At 35.5% G+C, this 22,836-nt stretch overlaps 1 protein-coding gene across 1 annotated transcript in view; it reads left to right on the forward strand.

Moving 5' to 3' along the window:
* The first annotated feature begins 316 nt into the window (after positions 1–316).
* LOC127979502 (junction plakoglobin) overlaps positions 317–22,836 on the forward strand; it is a 65,634-nt gene continuing 43,114 nt past the window's right edge. The window contains exon 1 of the mRNA XM_052585012.1: positions 317–506. The gene's annotated coding sequence lies outside the window, so the exon portion shown is untranslated. The remainder of the gene's footprint in view (positions 507–22,836) is intronic.

Below are 22,836 nucleotides of genomic sequence, written 5' to 3' on the forward strand. Positions count from 1 at the left end.
ACTATTCTAGACTTTTAATGCAATAAGTGGAAAAATGTGTTGAAGGTAGCTAAATATATAGGTTATATGTTGTGGGGTATTCAGAAAATTCATAGAATTAATTAAAAATATATATAATTGAAATATTACCAAAAGACTCATAGGCAATAAAACAGCCTAGTAACAGCAGGACGACACATATGGCGGCAAGAACATGAACCTTAAATCTCACTCGATTCTCCTGATGTCCGTCTATAAACGAGCATGAATGGCCATCAGTCGCACTAGATGCGCCAGAATCCTCAAATAATTACCGCTGGTGTAGAAACGGAACCGCTAGAGGTCCCGCCCACTCGCTCGCTCGCGCAACCGGAGACTTCACGGAGGGCTCCTCCGCTGTCAGACTCTACTGCTCAACGTTTGCCAGACTCGGATAAGAGTGGACGGAGGGACTTGGGGCCGGAGAAGGGATTCGCGAGCTGATTTTTGTGGAGACCCTCGCCAGTGGATTGTGATCATTCTTTCAGGTAAATAAGTGTGCTGATGCATGCTCGCTCATCTGAATCATGACTTTGCCCCGGCGACCGTGGAAGCCACCCTGCTCCCGTTAGATGAACCTAACGTGCAGAACGCCGTTTGCACATGAAGCATCATTGGAGTTTGGTGTTGTTATATAGGTTATCTTGGTGTGCATTGTTTTATTTCTTCTTTTTGTGCTCGCGTTCTATTACAGAACACTTCTGTATCAAACGTGACACGGGGACGCTGGTTTAAAGCCCACCGGAGTTCGTCACACTCGATAGATGCGAAACATCAGGCGATGTTTTGTCATTTCATTCCCCAGATGGTTGCTTTTATTCACAGTGTAGTATTCTATTCTATTGATAGGCAATGCTGTTACCGATGTTTGCATGTTCAGCCTCTGACTGAGGAGGAATCGAAACTTTGAGCTCACATTAGTTTAGTGCGGATAGCTACACATGTCGAGCATAACGCAAGATCATTCCGTTCGCATGACCAGATTCCCAGTTTTTCCAATATGAACCGAAACCGGTTTCACGCGCGCATGATCTGATCGTCAACTCTGTTGGACGCCCGAGGAAATATTGCGTGAAATCCTAATAGCGTTTGAAATGTGTGTGAGCTCTTCAGGGTCTTTGATTAACTAACAAATCTGCTCAACTAATGGAAAATATTATTAAAAACCTCAAGAACCTAGTGACTTCTTGTAATGTAGTTCGATTTCTACAATTAATAGGCTAATTATTTATAATTGTAATAAATATAAGGTAATTGTAAAATTGCAAGTTGGGTTGGTATATACTTTGATTCAGTTTTATTTATTTTTTTAGTTCATTTATTTAAGTTCTTACCGATTTTCTGTGGGAGCAAAGATGAAAATCTGCGATACGCTTCGCAATGTTGCGAGTTTGAAAATCGCTAATAAAAGTAGCCTAGTTTAAGTATTTTCTGATAATTAAGCTTAATCAAATGCCTCCTCGTACAGCTTTTTAAATAATTTTGTGTCGTATTGTGTAATAGTATTTTCATGACTGCGATTATTAATAATTTTGAGCTACCACCAAACCTAACAAAGACTTACTGTAATTGTGAATATAGAAGTTGTGAGCAAGGTAGTGTTGGCGTTGTTTGTGTATGCTGAAATTTAAGTTGTTTATTAAATTATGTCCAACTGAATTCGAGTTTCTTGTCTGCCAAGGTATCCAACAGAATAGGTCCTTTTTATGATTAAGTAATTACTTTACGACTGTTTTAAAAAGTGAGTTCTATATAGTATGACTGTGTCTAGTGTAAATAATTAAGATGTAAGGCATTCACCATGTTGTTGTCATGTGGCTACTCCTACCATTCACATATTCTTTCATGGGATGTTAAAGTGTCCATTGGATGCACGCTTCGTAATCTCTACGAAGGTCATCTAGTACTATTTTGCCTACTGTTTCGTGAATACTGTGAATTCGGACAAAGGCAACAACTCTTTCAAATACCGTTTTTCATCTACTATATATTAGGGAAGTACACATATTCAGATGCTGCCAATGGCGTCCAAACACTTTACCACTTTGTTGCCCTAGTAACTGTAATGGACATCGGTACTCTTAAAATGTAGTTACTTGTCCGATTGCATTGAGTTCAGGTCATTTATAGTGTGAACCGTGTTTAGAGGTCTGGTTTGTATCAAGACTATAACCTTTCAGTGCATGCTTTGGTAATGTGCAATTATTTATTATCAGCAGCGTTTGAACATGAACTCCTTTGCAGCGCAGTTTCGAGCCAAGTTCACATACTTGATGGGTGGCTTTTATGGCATTTTGATTGACAAAAAGCTTTATGGTATCTACTCGCTGCAAGTGCACAGACATCCCAGATGCCAGTATTGCTTTCCAAGCTTGGTTTTCTTCTTAGGGGGAACATTTGCCATAGGTGCCCTTAGAAATTCAGACAGGTCGATTGATACTTCTGGGTAAGTTTGAGGTTAGGTCCAACTTACTATGGCTTCTTCATATAAAGTAGTATCAGCTTAATGTGTAAAAAAACATTTTGTTTTTCTAGGTTTCCAACAGAGTGAATGCAGGAAATTAAGAAACGACGATCAATTACAAATCACAATTTGGTTAATGTCCTAAACAGCCAGTCAAGATGCTGATTAAATTTGAACATTGATGCAGTGGGCTGTATTTCTGATTACAAGATGATTTACAATTATAAGGTTGAATGCAAACTTACAAAAATGATCATTTAATCAGTGCTGTTTCATTAAATAGTTATGTAATGATGAGCCCGGATGTCAAATGAATTTATGGATGGAGCAAAAATGGAAGCAAAAAGTCAAACTTTGCGTACAATCATGTTCATGCAGCATTAACCAGAAAACAACAGGACATTCTATCATGTCAATAATTCCAGTGCTATGGGCCACATAGGCGACCCATCATTGATTTCTCACAGCAGTTGTTTATGAGGCCGGCTTTATCCCTCTTTCCATTGCTTGCAGACTGATGTTAAGGATTTTTGCATATTGAGATTGATTAACAGTTTCTTAAAGGAATAGTTCATCCAAATTGAAAATTTACTGAAAGTGTACTCCCCCTCAGGCTATCTAAGATGTAGATGAGTTTGTTTGTTAATCAGAGCAGATTTGGAGAAATTTAGCATCACATCACTTGCTCACCAATGTATCCTCTGCAGTGAATGGGTGCCATCAGAATGAGAGTCCAAACAGCTGATAAAAACATCACAATAATCCACACCACTCCAGTCCATCAAATAACATCTGAAGCGAAAAACTGTCTGTTCATAAGAAACGTATATATATTTATATATCATTAAGACATTTTTAATAAACACCTTTGCATCCGACTAAAATATGAGTTCCCTCTCCATAATATTGATTTAGGAAGCATTATTATGGATTATGGACATATATTTTGGCAAGAAGTTATGGTTTAAAGTTAAACACCTTACTGATAGATTTGTTTCTTATACATACATTCAGCTTTTCACTTCACAAGATTCAACACATATTTATTTTTAGGTAAACTATTCCTTTAATAGTAATACACTTTACATCTGCATTATCACTATGTATGCAAATCTCTCTAATCCATCAGGAAAACTAATGTAGGCTGTCTCTGCAGTTAGTTGGTTTATCATAGACATTTAAACCACAACCAATCCATTCTCAGAATCATGTTAAACTGATCCTTATTAATAATGAAAGGGTTATGTTGTGCTCTAATGAATGCATGCACAGAGAGCTGCAGACTGCTCACGTTGTTCGCTCTCTGAATTCACCTTTATGCCCTCCGTCATGGCTCACATCTGGCGTGATGGAAATATAGCAATGCCCCTTCAGCCCTCCACTGAGACACCTGCTGCTCTTTACAGCCGGAGCTTGACAGAGTCGTGTGCCGTGGCATCCCTTTGGCACTGGTGTCAGTGGAAACCTGCCCTGCTGCTCTGGTCCTGTGTGCATTCATTTTCTTTCCAAAACTCAGATGGCAGAAAATAGCAATTAGAATCATTCTCTGACAGAAAATAAACCTCTGAACTGTCCTGTTTTCTGTCAAAGAATGCACTGTTTTCTCTTTTAAAAGAAACACAGCCTTTGTTTTCGCTTGTCTGTTGTTCTAGACAGCAAGAAACGGTTGTGAACATCGCAACCTTGCAGTTGCAAAATCAAAAACAGAGTATTCAGTGGGAAGTGATGTAGAGTGGGACTTTTTCCAACCCTCTATGTTTCGAGTAAATGCATCTTCATTTCTTTCTATCAAATGCACATGATGAAATAGAAAGTGAGAGTTTTAATTTCTTATTTATAATATTTGTATAATTAACGAAACCTACAACCATACAAATGTTCCATAAGTGTTAAAAAAAATAAAATAGAACATTTTGAAATGTGAACTTATTCATTTAGTTTTTCATTTTTGATGCACACACTAGGTATTTGGCTGTGATATTAAGGAAATTGATCAAGAAAATGAGTATAGCATATTTTGAACAAAACTGTAAGTCAACAGGACAGTGCACAATGATGAATGTCCTGCTGTAGAACCATTGGGTTTACACGTTTAAATTTATGCTTCCTATATGTGAAAGTGTCATTGATAGTTGTAGTTTATTGTGTTTGAGCTGATAGCAGTGGAAGGAAAGAGAAGGTTGGCACGCTACATTAGACCTAATGTCAGTGCTCAGAGATTGCTGCCTCTTTATTTAGTGCCCTTAGCTCCTCTTCTTATTCCATTGACCTCTTGTATTTATTGCATGAGTGCATGTAGCAGTTATAAGCATTGCACATTCATAGCTAATTCAATGTGTGTTCATCACACAACCTCTCCAGTTTTACGTTAGACTGTGACATTTACTGATACCGTTTCCCTTCTTTTCCATTTAGTTTCTTGTATCTTTGTGCTTTGATATCAAGTGGAAATGTTTTCAGTATTAAGCACAATGCACTGAGTATACATTTGTTGCCTGTAAATGCTTTTATTTCTTTCCTAAATTTGTAGTTTATTTGTATCATGGACAACTAGCCGTTACTGTCCATCATCATCCAAACACTGACATACTGATTAATTTTTTGCTCTAGTTTTCTGGCAGACACCCAGCACCAGCAGAGAAACAGTCTGGCCCATAGAATCCATGTTTGTTCATATTCACATACTACCATACTGCTCAGACCATTTTGTAGTGTGCGGTATTATACAGCTAGAGCATATTGCATATATAATGAATATAAATAAATAAATCCCACCTCTTCTTTTTATGCATGCAAATGGGTCTGAATGAATATATAATGGTGTTAATGGCAAGTCTAATTAAAAAGAAAGTAAACAACTCACCCACATAGATATCATGCTTCATATCATGACAAAATCAAACCTGAAATGACTTGAAAACACAATCCCTGAGGGTTTTTTGTGTGCAATTTAATGGCCTAGTTAAATTTAATGTATATTTCTGTCTTCAACCATCATGACATGCAGTGTTTACTGAGCTTTGATGACTATTAAAATTTGACTATTATAAAAACAGCTAAACATCAGTTCACAAAATAAATATAGATGCAATGTGAAATATACTTTTTTTATGAAATGGTACATTAATTACATTGTTAATATAACAATATTTTTTGTTAGTAAGGTTTAAACTGGAAACTAAACTGGAAACTAAACTGAAACTACTTTGCCTCTTATTTTATCAACATTATATATATACTATAATACAATAATGACTGGAGTAATGATGCTGTAAATTCAGCTTTGCATCACAGGAATAAATTTGATTTTAATGTATTTTAAAATAGAAAAACATTATTTTACATCATAATAATAATTATAATAATAATAATAATAATAAAAAAACTTTTTATTGGGTTTTAGCATATCTAATAATGCATTTTAATAAACATTTTTCCCCTGTATTTTTTATTAAATAAATGCAGCCTTGATGAAACTTCTTTAAAAAACATTCTGATCCTGATGATTCTAAACATAAAAATCATTCAGATTCCAAACTTTTCAACATTACTGTAGATAGAAAAATTATATTTCACACACACACACACACACATACGCACACACACGCAAAGTTCTCCACTAAATAAAATACTCTCAGTCTCAAACCAATATAATATAATAAAATATAATGAAAAATATAAATAAATAATTATGATTACAGTGCAGCATTTTCAATCTCAGCTTGTAGGCCTGCTGCACCAGAATCGTGCTTGACGTGGCACTGGCGTGTTGCTGATGCTGTAGGTGACAGAGGGAGACCGCCGATAGACCAGGCTCTTGTCTTCATGACAACAATATCTATACTTCATGTTGAGCATAAATATAAAGCCTACTGATAAAGGACACCGTCAACAGTATTGACGGCAAAATAGACTATGTTTGACAGGCGCAATATTTGAAAATCGATAATTATTAATTTATTTTTTAAGTTACATTTATATCTGAATTTGTCAACGTATAGACTTTCAAACATTAAATGGTCATGAATTAATATGTATTTGTGTACAAAATGACATATAAACATATTTTCCTATTCTATTTTGCCTGGAAATGCTTCCAACAAGCTTGCGTGTTGCGTGAAAAATAGGCGTCGGTTCTTCTTCTAGCATGCACGGAGATGCGCGTCTCACGCAGGCAGTCTGCAAGCTCTAACCTGTTAACATGGGAGCCGAATTAAAAACGGACACGCCACGCATCCAGTGTGTCAGCTGCAGGGCGGGATTTGTGATGAATGCGGAGACTTCCGCCACCTAATATATGTTCGTTTGGAAACACGAATATGTACTTATGTTCCATGCACAAAATATTGCATTCCGTCATTCGGTACACACGTGCACCGTACCGAAAGCCCTGTACCGCAACGGTCCGGTACGAATACACGTACCGTTACACCCCTAATATATATATATATATATATATATATATACATACTGTAACAGAGCAACTGAGAGAGGCGTGCAGATCCATTCATACAGCTTTATACAAAGACGTGGTCATAAAAGAGGCATGGGTCAACAACAACAACAGGTATATCTCAGGCAAGATGAAAGAGTAATCCAAAAACAGGCGTGGTCAATCGATGGTGAATATAATCCAGAGGGCGAGGCACAAAGGTAATCCAGAAACAGGAAATAGTCCAGGCGATGTGCAAACAAAGTCCGAAACGACAATGCAAAGGGATAATCCAAGACAGGCTTAAATCCAAGGCAGGCAGAGAGCAGACAGAACGAGATAAACAGGCTAGGATAAAGCTAGGACTAGACTTGGACTCGGGCTGAGGAAAACTCGGCATAGCTCCGTAACGTTGCTATCGCTAACATAGGGAGAAATGCTAACAACACTCTGCCCTGAACTGTTGTTAGGGCCTCATATTTAAAGTGTGTGTGATTGACTGCAGGTGAGTGGGTAATAAGTTCAATGGAACATGGGAAATGTAATCCAGGGTTACATGTAACAGTCTGTGTGGTGTGAGAGTCAATATACTACAAAGGCAACCTCTGGTGGTGTCAGATGGAAGACCACGGACAGGATTCATGACATTTTTTTTTACTTTTTTATTCATGCATTTATTTGTTACTTTTTAGTTTATAATTTAAGAAATACAAAACATTGTATATATATATATATATATATATATATATATATATATATATATATATATATATATATATATATATATATATATATATATATATGCAAAATATAAAAAATATATAGGCTATATTGAGAAGTGTAAACACTGCTTTATTTTTTTAAGCGTCACGACTAGCCCAATACAGTCAACCAATGGCGTAAGTTATGAGTGGAGCCAATAATTTTTCCAACCAATGGAAACCTGCTAATTTGCCATTCATATGGTTTTTCGGCAGACTGTAACTCATAATGCGTTCATCCAACTATATTCTCATTGCTGTTTTTGCCGTTTGTTTTCCCTCTTCTAATCTTGTGTTCCTACTAAGAAGACTCTCTATTTTTATCAGTTTAATGTCTTCCCTGTTTCTTTGCTCAGAATGCATTACTATTGTGCTTGAAAACAGATCGTCTGTTGTTCAGAATATGTTTGTGAGGGGATTTGAGCAAAGCGGAGGGACAGATCTAGAGAACACAGAGGATAAAGGATAAAGTATTTGTGACAGAAAGAGAGAGAGGAGCACAGACAGGGATCATATGGCTGATGAGCATCTGACCATATGTACGAGTTGCATTTTGTAAATGCCACAGAAACCAAGCTATTTATACTATGCTGGTGGTCTCAAACAGACAGCGACATTTACATAAATGTAAAAATGTGTTCAGCTTTGGTTCTTGTCCTCCTTGATGGCTGACCCAGTTTTATGTTTGATGGTGTGGCAAAACACGTCATTATGTGCGAATGAATTACATTCTGACCACGTTATATATTCTTTGAAGAGAGACCCCAGCTGATTTCATGTGTGGATGGTGTGGTTTCACGGCTCACACACGTACGCAGACTGACACACACACACTTACACAAGCGTACATGCACGGTTCCTGTTATCTCAGGCAATAATTCGGCCCCATTTCTTTTACAATCTCGATTGCCAGGAACGGAAAGGCCGCCCCAGAGAAGCAATGGATGGGAAAAAATGGAGAAAGATAACCACAATGGATGGAAAAAGGAATAAAAAGGTGACGATTATTGAGAATGCTAGGCAAGGCTGAGAGAAAGAAGGAGAGAGAGGTAGATAGCAGTGCATATGAGAGAACAGAAGTACTGAATAAATCAGTCAGGAACAGGAATCAGAGATTCACGACAGCTACTTTATGTATTGGCAGGAAATAAATGTAATCTTGTGTGTTTATGTGTGATTGACAGATATGACAGCTTCACTCACAGTTGCTTTATTTCTCATAATCAAGTCAAATCTGAAATATGCAGAACAAAATCCATTTTTATTTAATTCGATCTCCAATTAAATCCTAAATCACTGCACAAACTATTATTCGATGCACAAAACTGACTATAATTAAATGAATGTGAGTTAGTGCTATGAGACTCATCATTTGAGGGTTTTCATGTTTTAAAGTCTTCTCTGATATGCCTTGAGTAATATATATATATATAAAACAGAGTGCGGCAGTGTGTTCGGTGATGATTAGCTTTAACCAGAGGGCATCTGTTTGCTATAATCTCTTAATGACCAGTGCATTAGCGTATGGAATAATTCCATATGCAAAATACTTGAGAATCATTGAACTTGCACTCTGTGTGTTTTGCTGTACATTTGCATGTTTTCAAGAGAGTGATCAGCATAAAAATGTGTTAGTACTGTGTTCAGATTTGCATTTCTTCCACATTGCATTCTAATGGAAACTAGAGGTGAATGTATATGTCTCTTACACTTAAATGGTTGTGCATTCTGTGCTGTTTTTCAGCTGCTGGATGGTTTATATGCACATGCAGACGGCATGTCAAGTTAAAAACAGTTCCACTTTCGACTAGTCCATTTTGAAAATGTGTAGTTTTGCTCATCCCTAGTGGAAACTCTCTTCTTCTCTCATGACACATTTTTTTTTCTTTTAGCGTCTCTCCATTCCAAAACTCACTCCAGCGCCGTTGCATGCACTCCCCCTTCCTCTACGTTTCTGTCTCAGTGCATCAAAAGAGCCAATTTGAAGTGCCTTTTTCGGTATGGCAGCCGCTGCCTCGGTGTCTGTGAAGCTGGCAAGACCAGTGCAGTCAGACAACATGGCTGGCACCGTATGCCAACAGACGAGAGCAGCATGCTCTGCATAAGGACAGATAATGAATGTTATTGTCCAGCATGGTGTGTTGTGTTCTTACTAGCTTTCATTTAAGGGAATGAAACATATCATCCATCCGGTGATTAAAGAGATGCCAAAAAATAGCACCTTAATTGTTCTCATCATGGGGAACTGAACTGTACCATTGACCTTTTTTATGGTACAACAAGCTTCAAAATTTAAAGACGTGGGTATGGACATTCAGTATAAGTTAAACTGTTTTTAATTTGATGTTGGTTACCAAAGAAAGTGATTTTAGTCTCATGCTTCACTCAGTGTAGGTTTGTTTACATGTGCTGATTTTCATAATTCTAAGTTCGAATTCAGATTCTAAAAGTTTTGATTATATGTACCCTAAACTACTCAATTCGATTCAGATATCTGTTTACTCATGTGTTATATACAGTATATTCAAACAAATCTTAAAGGGATAGTTCACCCAAAAATGACATGCTTACCATCGAGTTGTTCCAAACTTGTATGAGTTTCTTTCTTATGTTGAGCATAAAAGTTGATATTTTGAAGAATGTTTGGGTAACACTTTATTTAAGGTATCCTTGTTACACGTTGCATGGACTTACTATTATAATAACACTAAATTATGGATAATTACATGAAAATAAATACTGTAGTAGAAGTCAATGGCTACCTTCAACTGTTTAGGATATAATTGTATAGGTAACTTATACAGGTTTTGAAAAAGCAAATGGTGCATAAATTATGAACCACTTTTGGTTGAACAATCCCTTAAAGCATATCCATATGCTAAAACGTTGAAACTTTTTCAATCAGCATGAAAGAAACGGTGACAGATTGAATTAAACATGAAATTTAGAAGTAGAAAGACTGAAATTGTTTTTTACTGTAAAACCAATAATCTTTCTTTTATTTACAACTTTCAAAAATGGACAAGGAGATTGGAAGTAATACAGATAAGTCCTACTGTAAAAAGCACTGTTAATTTCAACTAATTGCATTTATGATACATTTTTATTTAACTGTAGAGAACATGCAGTGTGTCTGAAAACATGTAAAGCTTATGTATAAGCCTATTTTTTCTGTAGTAAATAATCAAGGCAAAGTAAGCACGCTAGTTCAGTTTAAACACGTCTGTTCTTGTGACTAAAATGGTGTGCATTTTAGCGTTTATTGCCTGCCTCTTTACTTAGGTTGTAAGACTGTAATTGTTGCTTTTTCCTAAACAATTGAGAGACAAGTCGCAATATTGTTTCTTGTCACAGATGCTGTCAATGTAGCTTAACTGCTGGTAAACCCTTAACAGTCCTTTTAATAGGTTAACAGAGGCATTTTATGGTGATCACGAACACCATCATCTCCCCAGGCAGTGTTGTCTCAGATGAGCAATGAGTAAATATTGCTTTGAATGAAATCTGTCATGCTACTTAGAGCTGCTCATTTAGATACAAACCCTGAAACAAACACGATTTTGAAATATTTTAGGGGTTTGCTGTCACTTTAATAACTCTTTGTCACCTGTTTCCTTTCTGGATAATGGAAATACTTCATGAAAACGGTGTTTGGAATTCAATACTAGCTTGCTGTTATATATAAAGTCTACTATTATTTAAAAAAAGTGCATTTTATCACAGTTAATGTTATCTTTGAGTACGCTGAAAAACGCTGGTATTGAAACAGTTTTCACTTAGAAATTGCTGTTGAATTTCACAAACAATTACACATTAAATTAAAACATAAGATTTTGAAGTAGAAAAACTGAAATCATTTTTTTTTCTCCATAAAACATACTCCAATAATCTTTGCTTTATTTCCTAGTTTCGAGAGTGAAGTATGGTATGCTAAAAAAAAATTATATAGAAACAATGTTCACCCAGAAGTTGCTAGCAAATGTCATAAATAATTACATAGCTGCAGGTAACACATTGAATTAAACAATATGGAAGTCGAAAAGCTGAATTTTCTTGTAAAACGTACTCCAGTAATATTTGTTTTCCAAGTTTGAAAAGTTTTTTTTTTTATACAGTGATTGTCATAGGATCACATTATGTTGCATGTGAGTAGTTACCATTTTTTAGTTCAAGGGCTGTTTTGCATTTTGATAACATTTTGTGTAAAAATGTCTTCACATTTGGCAGCCTGATCAAATACTGAGTCAAGAGAAAGCTGTTAAAGAGATATTACTTTCATTTGTCACAATGGTAATGAAGGCCAAGTTAAGAGTGTGGGATACAGTATTATGCGATATTGTGATTTGAAGTATATAGTTTACATACTGCAGATGTAGGATGGTAGTATGCAATTGCAAACACTGGCAATTACAGCACAAACTGCGCAGACTTTCCAACTGAGCTCTTAGGTAACTGATGGATCCGCTGGTTTCATGTTTCTGTTTCTTAATAAATAGCCTCATTCTCTTTTGAGGATGTCTCTGTTGTTCACGGCTCAATAACTCTTCGCCTGCTTCCTCCGTACCTTCCTCTCTTTGTCATTTTGTTTCATTATATGTGAACGTTTCTATCTCCTCTTCTCCCTCCGTCCTAAATCTTTTTAATTCCAAACCTTGCCAAGAAACCCGCAGCCAAATTTCATTAGCGACAGCATTTGCATTTTCCGTCAGCGCGTTACCATAATGCTGATTTTTAGCTGAGTTAGTGTCGGCCGGTTTGAGAGGGTTCATTTTTAAACTCTCTCCCTTGACGACGAAGTGTTATCTGTCAAACGTTTTTGCCAGGCTCAATTTGGAGATTGTCCTTGCGGCATTAGCGCGGTAGCACGCTAATGTAGTGGAGTGAGGGAAGATAGCGCTAGCGAGAGAGAAGAAGTAACCTCTACATCAGCAGAGATGCTCGGCGAGAGATACCGTAAAATTGCCCTTGGCCTTGTAGCTCCAGCAGAAGACCTTGGTGTTTTATAGAAAGCCTTTGAAGGTGATAAGAAGACTGGCACCTGGACGATGATATGTATCTGTTAGCGAACTCTTCAAGTGCAGAATTTAAGTGAGAGATTACACTTCACCTGACTGGGCAGAATTAAATCAGAAATTGATGCCTAGTGCATTTTAAGTGTTTGCTCAGTTTCCACTGCCTTGATGTATAAGTTTAAGTCAGTACAGTAATGTGTTCGTGAATTTAGGAAATGTGCAAAAAGGCATTTTTCATGAAGTGAGATGCTGAAAAAAGCAGTGAGACATGATTCATAGATTCAGTAATAAATACAGTGATTTATTTTTTTCTATTTGAATATATTTTTATATTTATGACGCACGGCTGAATTTTCAGCAGGCATTAATCCTGATATGCTGAGTTGATGCTCATTATTATTATTATTATCAGTGTTTTTAAATTGTTTTATTTACTTTAATTTCTGTTTTATTCAGCTAAAATAACCCAATTGTGTGTGTGTGTGTGTGTATAGAGGCCTATATGTGTGTGGGTGTGTGTGTGTGTGTATAGAGGCCTATATGTGTGTGGGTGTGTGTGGGTGTGTATAGAGGCCTATATGTGTGTGTGTGTGTGTGTGTGTGTGTGTGTGTGTGTGTGTGTGTGTATAGAGGCCTATATGTGTGTGGGTGTGTGTGTGTGTGTGTGTGTGTGTGTGTGTGTGTATAGAGGCCTATATGTGTGTGGGTGTGTGTGTGTGTGTGTGTGTATAGAGGCCTATATGTGTGTGGGTGTGTGTGTGTGTGTGTATAGAGGCCTATATGTGTGTGGGTGTGTGTGTGTGTGTGTGTGTGTGTGTGTGTGTGTGTGTATAGAGGCCTATATGTGTGTGGGTGTGTGTGTGTGTGTGTGTGTGTGTGTGTGTGTATAGAGGCCTATATGTGTGTGGGTGTGTGTGTGTGTGTGTGTGTGTATAGAGGCCTATATGTGTGTGGGTGTGTGTGTGTGTGTGTGTGTGTGTGTGTGTGTATAGAGGCCTATATGTGTGTGGGTCTGTGTGTGTGTGTGTGTGTGTGTGTGTGTGTATAGAGGCCTATATGTGTGTGGGTGTGTGTGTGTGTGTGTGTGTGTATAGAGGCCTATATGTGTGTGTGTGTGTGTGTGTGTGTGTGTATGCACAGTACATACATACATGCATATTTATATATAGGGTTTTTTAGTTGAATAAAATGGAAATGTGTTAATCGTGACCAATCACATTCAAAGTAAAAGTTTTTATAAAGTATGTGTGTGTACTGTGTATATTCATATTTAAATATATATGGAACAAACAATTATCTATAATACAATTGATCTGTCTGTCTGTCTTTCTATCTATCTATCTATCTATCTATCTATCTATCTATCTATGTAAGTTTCTTACATGTTTGCGTGTGTATTTATATATACATATATACATATATGTGTGTTTGCGTGTGTGCGTATAAATGTACATATGCATATATATATATATATATATATATATATATATATATATATATATATATATATATATATATATATATATATATATATATATATATATAGTTGATCTTCATAAATTAAAATTTTAATGGATATAAACACCCCCCCCCCAAAAAAAAAACCCCAAAACAATAAAATTAAAAAAATTACTAAAAGTTTTAATTGAAAATGGAAAATATAAAAATAAAAATAAATGAATAAAAACTAGAATAATATCTAAATTATAATACAATAACACTGGTGTATCTACATCTATCTACATATCCCCTTCAGTTACATTGAAATGCTGTTGATATTTTATCCACACAAGCATGCAAATATATAAGCAGAACTATTGATTTATAAACTGAATTCATATTTTAATTTCATACACTGAATTTCATAGCAGAAGTAGCTTCATTACTTCAAGACCTTGGTATACTGCAGTGCAGTAAAATCAGTGAGAGATGACATTGCTTGGGATTTAATTACAGATAAATTATTTACTTTCTTTGGCCTTGTGTGCTTTTTTGACATTCCTTTTTTAATTAGTATTTGTTTATTCATTTATATTCTTCCCCAAGTAGCGCATTAGCTCAGTTTTCTGGTAATTGCAGGCCAGTGTGTGTTGTGTAGTGAAGTATGTGATTTCTACAAAGCACATTGTATTGCACAAATCCCTCAAAGTGGCAAAGAGAGGAGCAGTCAGAGCCATAGCGCAAGATCAAGACATACTGACGGATATTTTCCGCTGTTTACAGTAGCTTGGCTTGTCCAATATTATCTTCACAGTCCACAGTCTAAGCTCATTTTCTGGTCAACAGAAGCAAGGTCACTGAAGTTTGTTCTGTCTGTGTCCTCATGCCTTTTCTTCACTATCTGCTCCTGTCCTGCATGATATCTGCTGCATATGCTACAGCTATGAGAGACTGATGGGGAAATATAGCCATGACATTTCCATGACTGATGTGTATGAGTTTGACAAAAACTTTTTGTGTGTGTGTGTGTGTGTGACTCACGTTCACTAGTCAGAATTCTGTTTTAAATGTAGAAAAGGATGTACATTTGAAAGAACATTATATTACTGTAATCGCCTGTAGGCTGCATTTATTTGTTCAAAAATACAGTAAATACAGTACATTTATTACAATTGATGTCCATTTAAATATACTTTGAAATGTAATTTATTCCTGTGATGAAAAGCCTAATTATCAGCATCATTACTCCAGTCTTCAGTGTCACATGATCCTTCAGAAATTATAATAATGGTCTTTTGCCTTCAGCATTATCAGTGTTGAAAACTGCTTAATTTTCTTGCAGAAAAACAGTGTTTTTTTTGTTTTTTTTTAGGATTTTTTGATGAATTGAAAGCTCAAATGAACAGCATTCATATAAAATATAAATATTTTGTGACATCATAAATGTTTCTTTTGATTAATGCATACTTGCTGAAATATGACCATATCCATTAAAATAGATGGTAGTGTAAATAGAGTAAATTCCACTTCCTGGATAGATAGATAGATAGATGGATGGATGGATGGATAGATGGATGGATGGATAGATAGATAGATAGATAGATAGATAGATAGATAGATAGATATATAGATAGATAGATAGACGGATAGATGGATGGATAGATGGATAGATAGATGGATGGGTAGATAGATAGATAGATAGATAGATAGATAGATAGACAGACGGATAGATAGATAGATAGATAGATAGACGGATAGACGGATGGATAGATAGATAGATAGATAGATAGACAGATAGACGGATGGATAGATGGATGGATGGATGGATGGATGGATAGATAGATAGATAGATAGATAGATAGATAGATAGATAGATTATTACGACATTTAGCTTATTAGCGTGTTTCATTAAGATGAATGAGAGCGCTGAGGTTAGCTTTCTCAGTGTTTTACAAACCGCATTGGTCGAGCTGCTCAAACACACATAATGTTGTAAACACAACCAAGCCACAGTGTTTGTGCTTTTCTGAGACACATTTACCTTCAAATAAAGCAGTTCTGATAGTCAACTGCATCCCAAAATGAGGTACAAATAACACTTTAAGCTGTTTTTTTCTTTTTTTCTTTTGGTGTGTGAAAGTGGTAGAAAATCTGCACACTATAAAATTGAGTTTAAGTCTTTTTTTTTTTCTTTTTTTTTTACAGTACATTGCATTTCTCTACTTCGAAATATCATGTTTAATTCAATGTGAAGTGCCATTTTCTATTTGTTAAGTGAATCATTTTTCTAATATTATGTGAAATGCAATGAAAATAGTTTCTCCACCAGTGCAGACGGATGAATCCTCCTCTCGGAGAGATTTGAGCCGTTCTGCATGTCTTTCAATGTTAGTCCTGTTTATGAGCAAACAATTCCTTCAATCTCCAGACTTTGTCAGATTGCCCAATTAGTCTTTAAAAATGAACGAAGGAAAAACCTGCTCAGATGTTGTTTACCATCCTTCTTGGAAATTTGATGATGGCTCTACGCCCGGGTTTTCCTTTCTCCACGTCTCCGGAGCAGCAGGAGGACTCCCTTTTTAAATCCTCATTAAGCTGTTTTCCCTATAACTATGGCACAGCTGATTGAGAATTAATTCGCCTCGTCTTCAATTTACTTGATCTCGGTTGGCTGCTCACCTGGCTCGATTTTCCTCGCCGATCTCCGTGGTAAGAGGCTGGAAGGACGTGCGGTGCAGGGTAATTACCAAATAGGTTAAGAGCAAGGAGACACCTTTATTTTGAAAGCTTGTTTTCGTGAGGAACTTTATGGACTGGCCCGATATGCAGGCCTATATAAATATCTATTATTTTCCATCATTACTATTATTATCTGTTTTCTCTGGTGGCCAGGGCTCGTTAAAACCACTCTGGCATCACAAATTCGTTTGTTTGGTCAACAATCCCGGCTTCTTCACAGGGAAAAGGTGCAGGTAATTTCCCCGTCTGCAAAGCTCCCTCTGAAATGTAGCTGTTATGGGCAGAATGACAGAAACACTGTCTGGAAACCAAGGCAACATGCTTTCATAGCCCTGTCAAACCAATCACATGCCTCGCGCAGCGCTGTAGAAAAATGGCAAGAGAAGTGCTGATGATTTGAGAGCTCCTGGTGTGATCGTTCAGCGTAGACCTGGTTTCGACAGATTCACAGTGATGCCAAACCGGTTAGAAGAAGCTAGAGGAGAGATTGATCAGGAATCAGTTCGAGGTTGTCCTCTTATTCTGGTTTGTTGAGTTAGGCTCGTCATAAGGTTTCAGTTGTATATTCGGTTCACTCTTGAAGATCCTGTTAATAGAAAACATTGTATGCAACAAGAAGAACAGCATGCTTTTACTGCAAAGGAAGTGGTTTTTAACTTTTTGATAGGGATGCCTTAGTATTAAATATATTTATGCTGTCTGAGGAATGAAATTTAAAAGACTAAATGCAGTTTTCAAACATAAATAGTTGACTTTTATATTTGAAGTTGTACTAAAACCGAAACACAGTATCTGGAAGGGATTTATTATTTTTAGTTGACAAATAATTCTCTGCTTGCTTTTAGAGTAATGTTAGATGCATAATCCTGAATACTAACATTTCCAGTTTAGTTCAGCTTTATTGTTATAGTGCATTTCACAAAATAAAACAAAAAAGAATGCATACCAAAAGAAAGGCAAGGTTTTCCAGTAGTTTTTTTTATTTTTTTTATTATAATTATCTTTTAGAATTTTTTTATGGTGAATGGCACCATAATAATATAAGATAAATATCATGTTAAATGTAACATTTTTGGCCAATAATTTTTTTTTTTAAAGAAATTAGTACTTTTGTTTAGCAAGGATCCATTAAGTTAATCAAAAATGCAAGTGAAAGCTTTTACCGTATGAGGTCACAAAAGATTTCCATTTCAAATTAAATTAAAGCAGAATAACTTTGCTTTTTGGTTTTTATAATAATAGACGAGTTTCTTAAGCAGCAAATCATGATGCTGAAAATTAAGGATTGCATCACAAAAATAAATGACATTTCATTTTACATTCAAATAGAAAATTGTCCTTTTAAATTATACAAATATTTAGCAATTTTACTGTGTTATTGATCAAATAAATGCAGCCTAGCTGTGCATAAGACACTTTAACTATATGCTTAAAAACATCTTACTCGACTCCAAACTTTTGGATGGTATAGTGAATATTTTTTTAACATGATATTGTAAGCTTTGACATCCTTTAAAAATATAATTAGCTTCAGTTGGAAACTAAGTGACCAGGCTGCGAAGACAACCTCACCTGACCTGGATTGTTTTTATTGGCTCAGTAGGGTTCATCTTTAACAGCCGTCCTGTCTCGGTGCTCGACTGTGTCGTATCATTTCACCCTCACCAGGCTTGAAAAAGCACCAAGCGAGAGCTTAGCGCCGCATGATTACGAGGGACTTATGGCAGTCTCTTACGCCTATACGGCGAAGCTCTTGCGTTTGCTGGTTATATTCCCATCTAATGTTTGTTTGTTTCTTTAACACGTCGTCGGAGGCAGACCGGGGGAGCGGGCGATAAGGGAAAAACGGCAAATCTCTCCAGGCTCATGCAAAGTATGCTTTAATTAGCCTGTGTCTCTGACTGTATGCAGACACCGAGGGTCTCTGGTGTGTGTGTGTGTGTGCGACGATGACGGAGAAGGGAGGGATTGTTTTTGTCCATCCACGGTTCAGTGTTTCACAAGCAGCAGCGACGGCTCTCCTTCATCCGTTTGTCCGCCCTCTGCCTTCGCTCAGTGCTGCTAATGAGAGAGGATTATGGGGATGTGAGATGAAAGGCCTGTCACTTCTCTTCTGACAAGAGAACTTGCGTGTGTGTGTGTGTGTTGAAGGTTTAATATGTGATCCCGGTGCACCCAAACTGTTTTATGTTTACAGGAGGAAAGGGAAAGGCGATAGCTTCAACCTATTTGCAGGTAACATCATTAAACATGCCCTCGCCCCCTGATTTGGGCTCGACTTTGTATGCATGTGATGCACAGGGTTCTCAGTACGGTAAATCATCCCTGTGGCTTTTTCCGCGGTTGGGAAATCTTTTTTCTTTGAAGTGAAGAAGCAAGGCAACGCTGTCGGCAGATGCACGTCTGTCTGAGCGCCAGCCTCCAGCTCTATGGGATTTTATTTTGTGTTTCAATAGTCTTTAAATAGCATTCGGAATACATTTTCACAGTTTCATTTGAGCAGCCCAGAAGAGATGAAACCTGTTTTGTGGTGGAAGTGAAGAAAGAGACTTTTAGATCCTCATTAAAGATGGTTACGAACTTCTTGTGTAGAGGAAGTAGAAAAGAAAATCTTTTTTTGGCCATGTTTTTTTCCCCTAGTTTTTTCCAGGAACAAGATCTAAACAAGATAAATTGAGAAGGTAAATTGAACAGTACATTAACACTTGATTTTGTTTTTAAGTAGTTTCATACTCCTTTGGCAAACTGTGTTTGTCTTGTTTTAAGCATCTGCTCAACCAAACATGAGTGAGGTATATGAAGAAGAAATAATAAACAACAACAACAACAACAACAAAAATAATAAAATAAACTTAATTCAAGATGCATTCTATGAAAACATCCTCATAACATATGCAGTTTTCTCAACTAATTTTATCTAGCTTAAAGGTTGTCTAGTTATTGAGAAAACACAACATTATTTAGATAAAAAACAACAGCAATAAAACAAATTATTAAAAAATATTTTCTGTGTGTATATGATTATTTATTCTTGTTACTTAAAATAAAATGTAATTAATTTATATATTAGTGCTGTCAAACTATTACATAATATATGTGTGTGTGGGCCAATTGTATATAATTATTATGTATATATAAATACAAACACATACAGTTCGTTTTTAGGAAATATTTATATGTATATGTTCATATAGTTTATATTATATATAAATATATTTAATATATAAACATAAACATTTTCTGAAATATATACATGCATGTGTGTGTTTTTACAAATGCATAATAAATATACACAGTACACCAAAAATACTGTATGTTATGTGAACAAAAACGTTTATTTTGGATGTGATTAATATTGATTTAGCATTTGACAGCACATATATTTGATGCCAAATATATATATACACACACAGTGGTGACCAAAACTATTAGAACACTTTTATTATTATGAGAATTGTTTTCAAGTCAGTTATTTATATTTTTTCCTGTGTGTCAGCAGGAAATATCAGTTTACATTTACAAATGTTCATTTTTGCCATTAATTGTAATAATCCAGTGAGATATTTGTTTGATCTGATCATCATCAGTCTGTTTGCACGAGGAGTCTGACAGCAGTCAGTGCTGCACACAGAGATCTGATCTGATCTGGAAGACACAGAACAAACTGAGACAGACTCAATTCAGGAGAACTGTGACGATGTCTCCAAAACACCTAAAAAAAAGCTACCTGAAAAACAAATTGAACCTAGGACAAAAGCTTTTTTTAACGCATAGTGTTGATTTAATTTAGTTCAGTTGATAGAAGTTAATTAATAAAATCTATTTATGGTATTATCTTTGACAGCATCCTCACTTTACAGCATTTTTACACAAGTGAATAAAACTTTGCACAGTACTGTAGCTTTGCAGGTGGTTTCTTGTTGAAGTTTCTTGGAGACATTGCCACAGTTCTTCTGGATTGAGTCTTTCTCAGTTTCATCAGTTTCTTATATATATATGATATTACAATAACAAATATAGTATACAAAAGGTTGTATATAAATGATATTAAACTAATAAAATTGGACATATTAAAAACAAAAAACAACAAAAACTAAAAAAACTGCATTGAAGTCAAAGTGAAAGCAACTATATATATATATATATATATATATATATATAAACAAAGACTATAATGATTTTAAAACAATAAATAGAACATACTAATTATTAGAAACTAAATATAGACATAAAAAATAAAATGACTAAAACTAGAACTGAAATCAAAATGTGTGTGTATATGTATATATGTATATGTGTATATATATATATATATATATATATATATATATACACATAAAATAACAAAACGGTCATAGCATACTGTATCAATGATATTAAAAAGAAAACATAATATAGACAATGCAAAATAATAAAAACTATCTAGACAAATATAAAACAAAATGACTAAAACTGTAAATAAAAAAATAGAAAAATGAAAACCAGTTTATGAGTGATATTAAAACGGCCGGTCTTCTGATCTTCTGGCTCTTTCTGTGGGTCTTTAACCTTGAGCTGTCCTGAGGAGAGCTTCACTTCCTGTGCTATTTGCACAAATCTCATTGAGGCCAGACTGTGAGATGGGCTCCAGGGTCACGCCCCGTGATTCCTTCCCTGTCAACTTTATTGCCATGCTTAGATTTCCAGATATCACCACCTTCTCCTTCAGAACAGGAAGCTGTGAGCTCTAGTTCCCCTGATGATGTGAGTTACACTCAGATGCTTGATAAAGACCCCGGAGCCGGATGGGTGCCACAAAGATCTGTCAACATGAGTGACGGCACAGCACCACAAAATATTAGAATCTTAAAATGTGCCAGCGCCACAAGACCAAATGCAATTTCATGATGTATTTTTCTGAAAACAAGCATAGCAAAGTTATTTCTTCTTGGTTTTAATCATTTTTAAGGTATATTTAGCAGAAAACAAAGCAAATTGTTTTTTTCATTCAGGTGGTTTACAATTATATAATTGCATCAGCTTAATTCACACCTTATGCAATTTCTGAATTAGCATTCAAAGTATAACAATTATAAAACTGTATATATATTTGTAAAAACATATATATTTGTAATATAATCCTCTATATAACCAATAAGTATCTGTGGACATGAGAATGAAGTAAAATTAGTGTTCAAATCCCTAGTGCTTAAATTTAGCATTCATCAGAGTTTCAGCTAGACCCCGGATAGACCCCGACCCTCAAATCCATTTTAATTAACACGCAATATGTTTACAGCTTCCGTTAGAGATATTAAGCTTTTTCTAAACCAGGCTCTTCTGAATTATGCAAATGAGCCTTCCGTGGAATCATCTCCAATTAGAGGAAGCTACTTTACATGCTTTTAAAGAAATATTTGTACATCATTTGACACTCAGCAATTATAGGCCAATCTTACATCCTTTTTAAGAAAAATTACTGAGAAAATAGAAGAGTGTTTTTCTTTTTCTTGTTTTTGTGCCTGTGCGCCTTTAGAAAGTAAACTCTCCTGAAGTGCTCTTTTCACACTGAGATGAGATGAGAAAAGACATTTGTTGGTTTAGGGAAAAAAAAACTGAATTTTCATAAAATATATGTATTTCCACTAATAATAATGTATAAGACATGCATTCACCTTAAACTGCTATTAAAAATTATTTTGGGAAACAAATGTCATTTTTATCTCATCTTAAATAATGCATTGGTTTAAATAGCATTTTAAACATTTTTGAAATAAAATGGCTTTGTCTTAATAAGGATAATTATATAACTATAGCATTTTGATTAGGGATGCACGATATTGGATTTTGGCCGATATTCGATATGCCGATATTTTCAAAATAATTTTGGCCGATGCCGATACCGATATCGATATATATACAAATATATACTGATATATTTAAACTTTAATTTTACTGAAGAGAAATCCATGTATCTCTTCTGTACTGATT

This window comes from Carassius gibelio, chromosome B19 (genome assembly GCF_023724105.1).
Source record: "Carassius gibelio isolate Cgi1373 ecotype wild population from Czech Republic chromosome B19, carGib1.2-hapl.c, whole genome shotgun sequence".
In the NCBI taxonomy this organism is placed as follows: Eukaryota; Metazoa; Chordata; class Actinopteri; order Cypriniformes; family Cyprinidae; genus Carassius; species Carassius gibelio.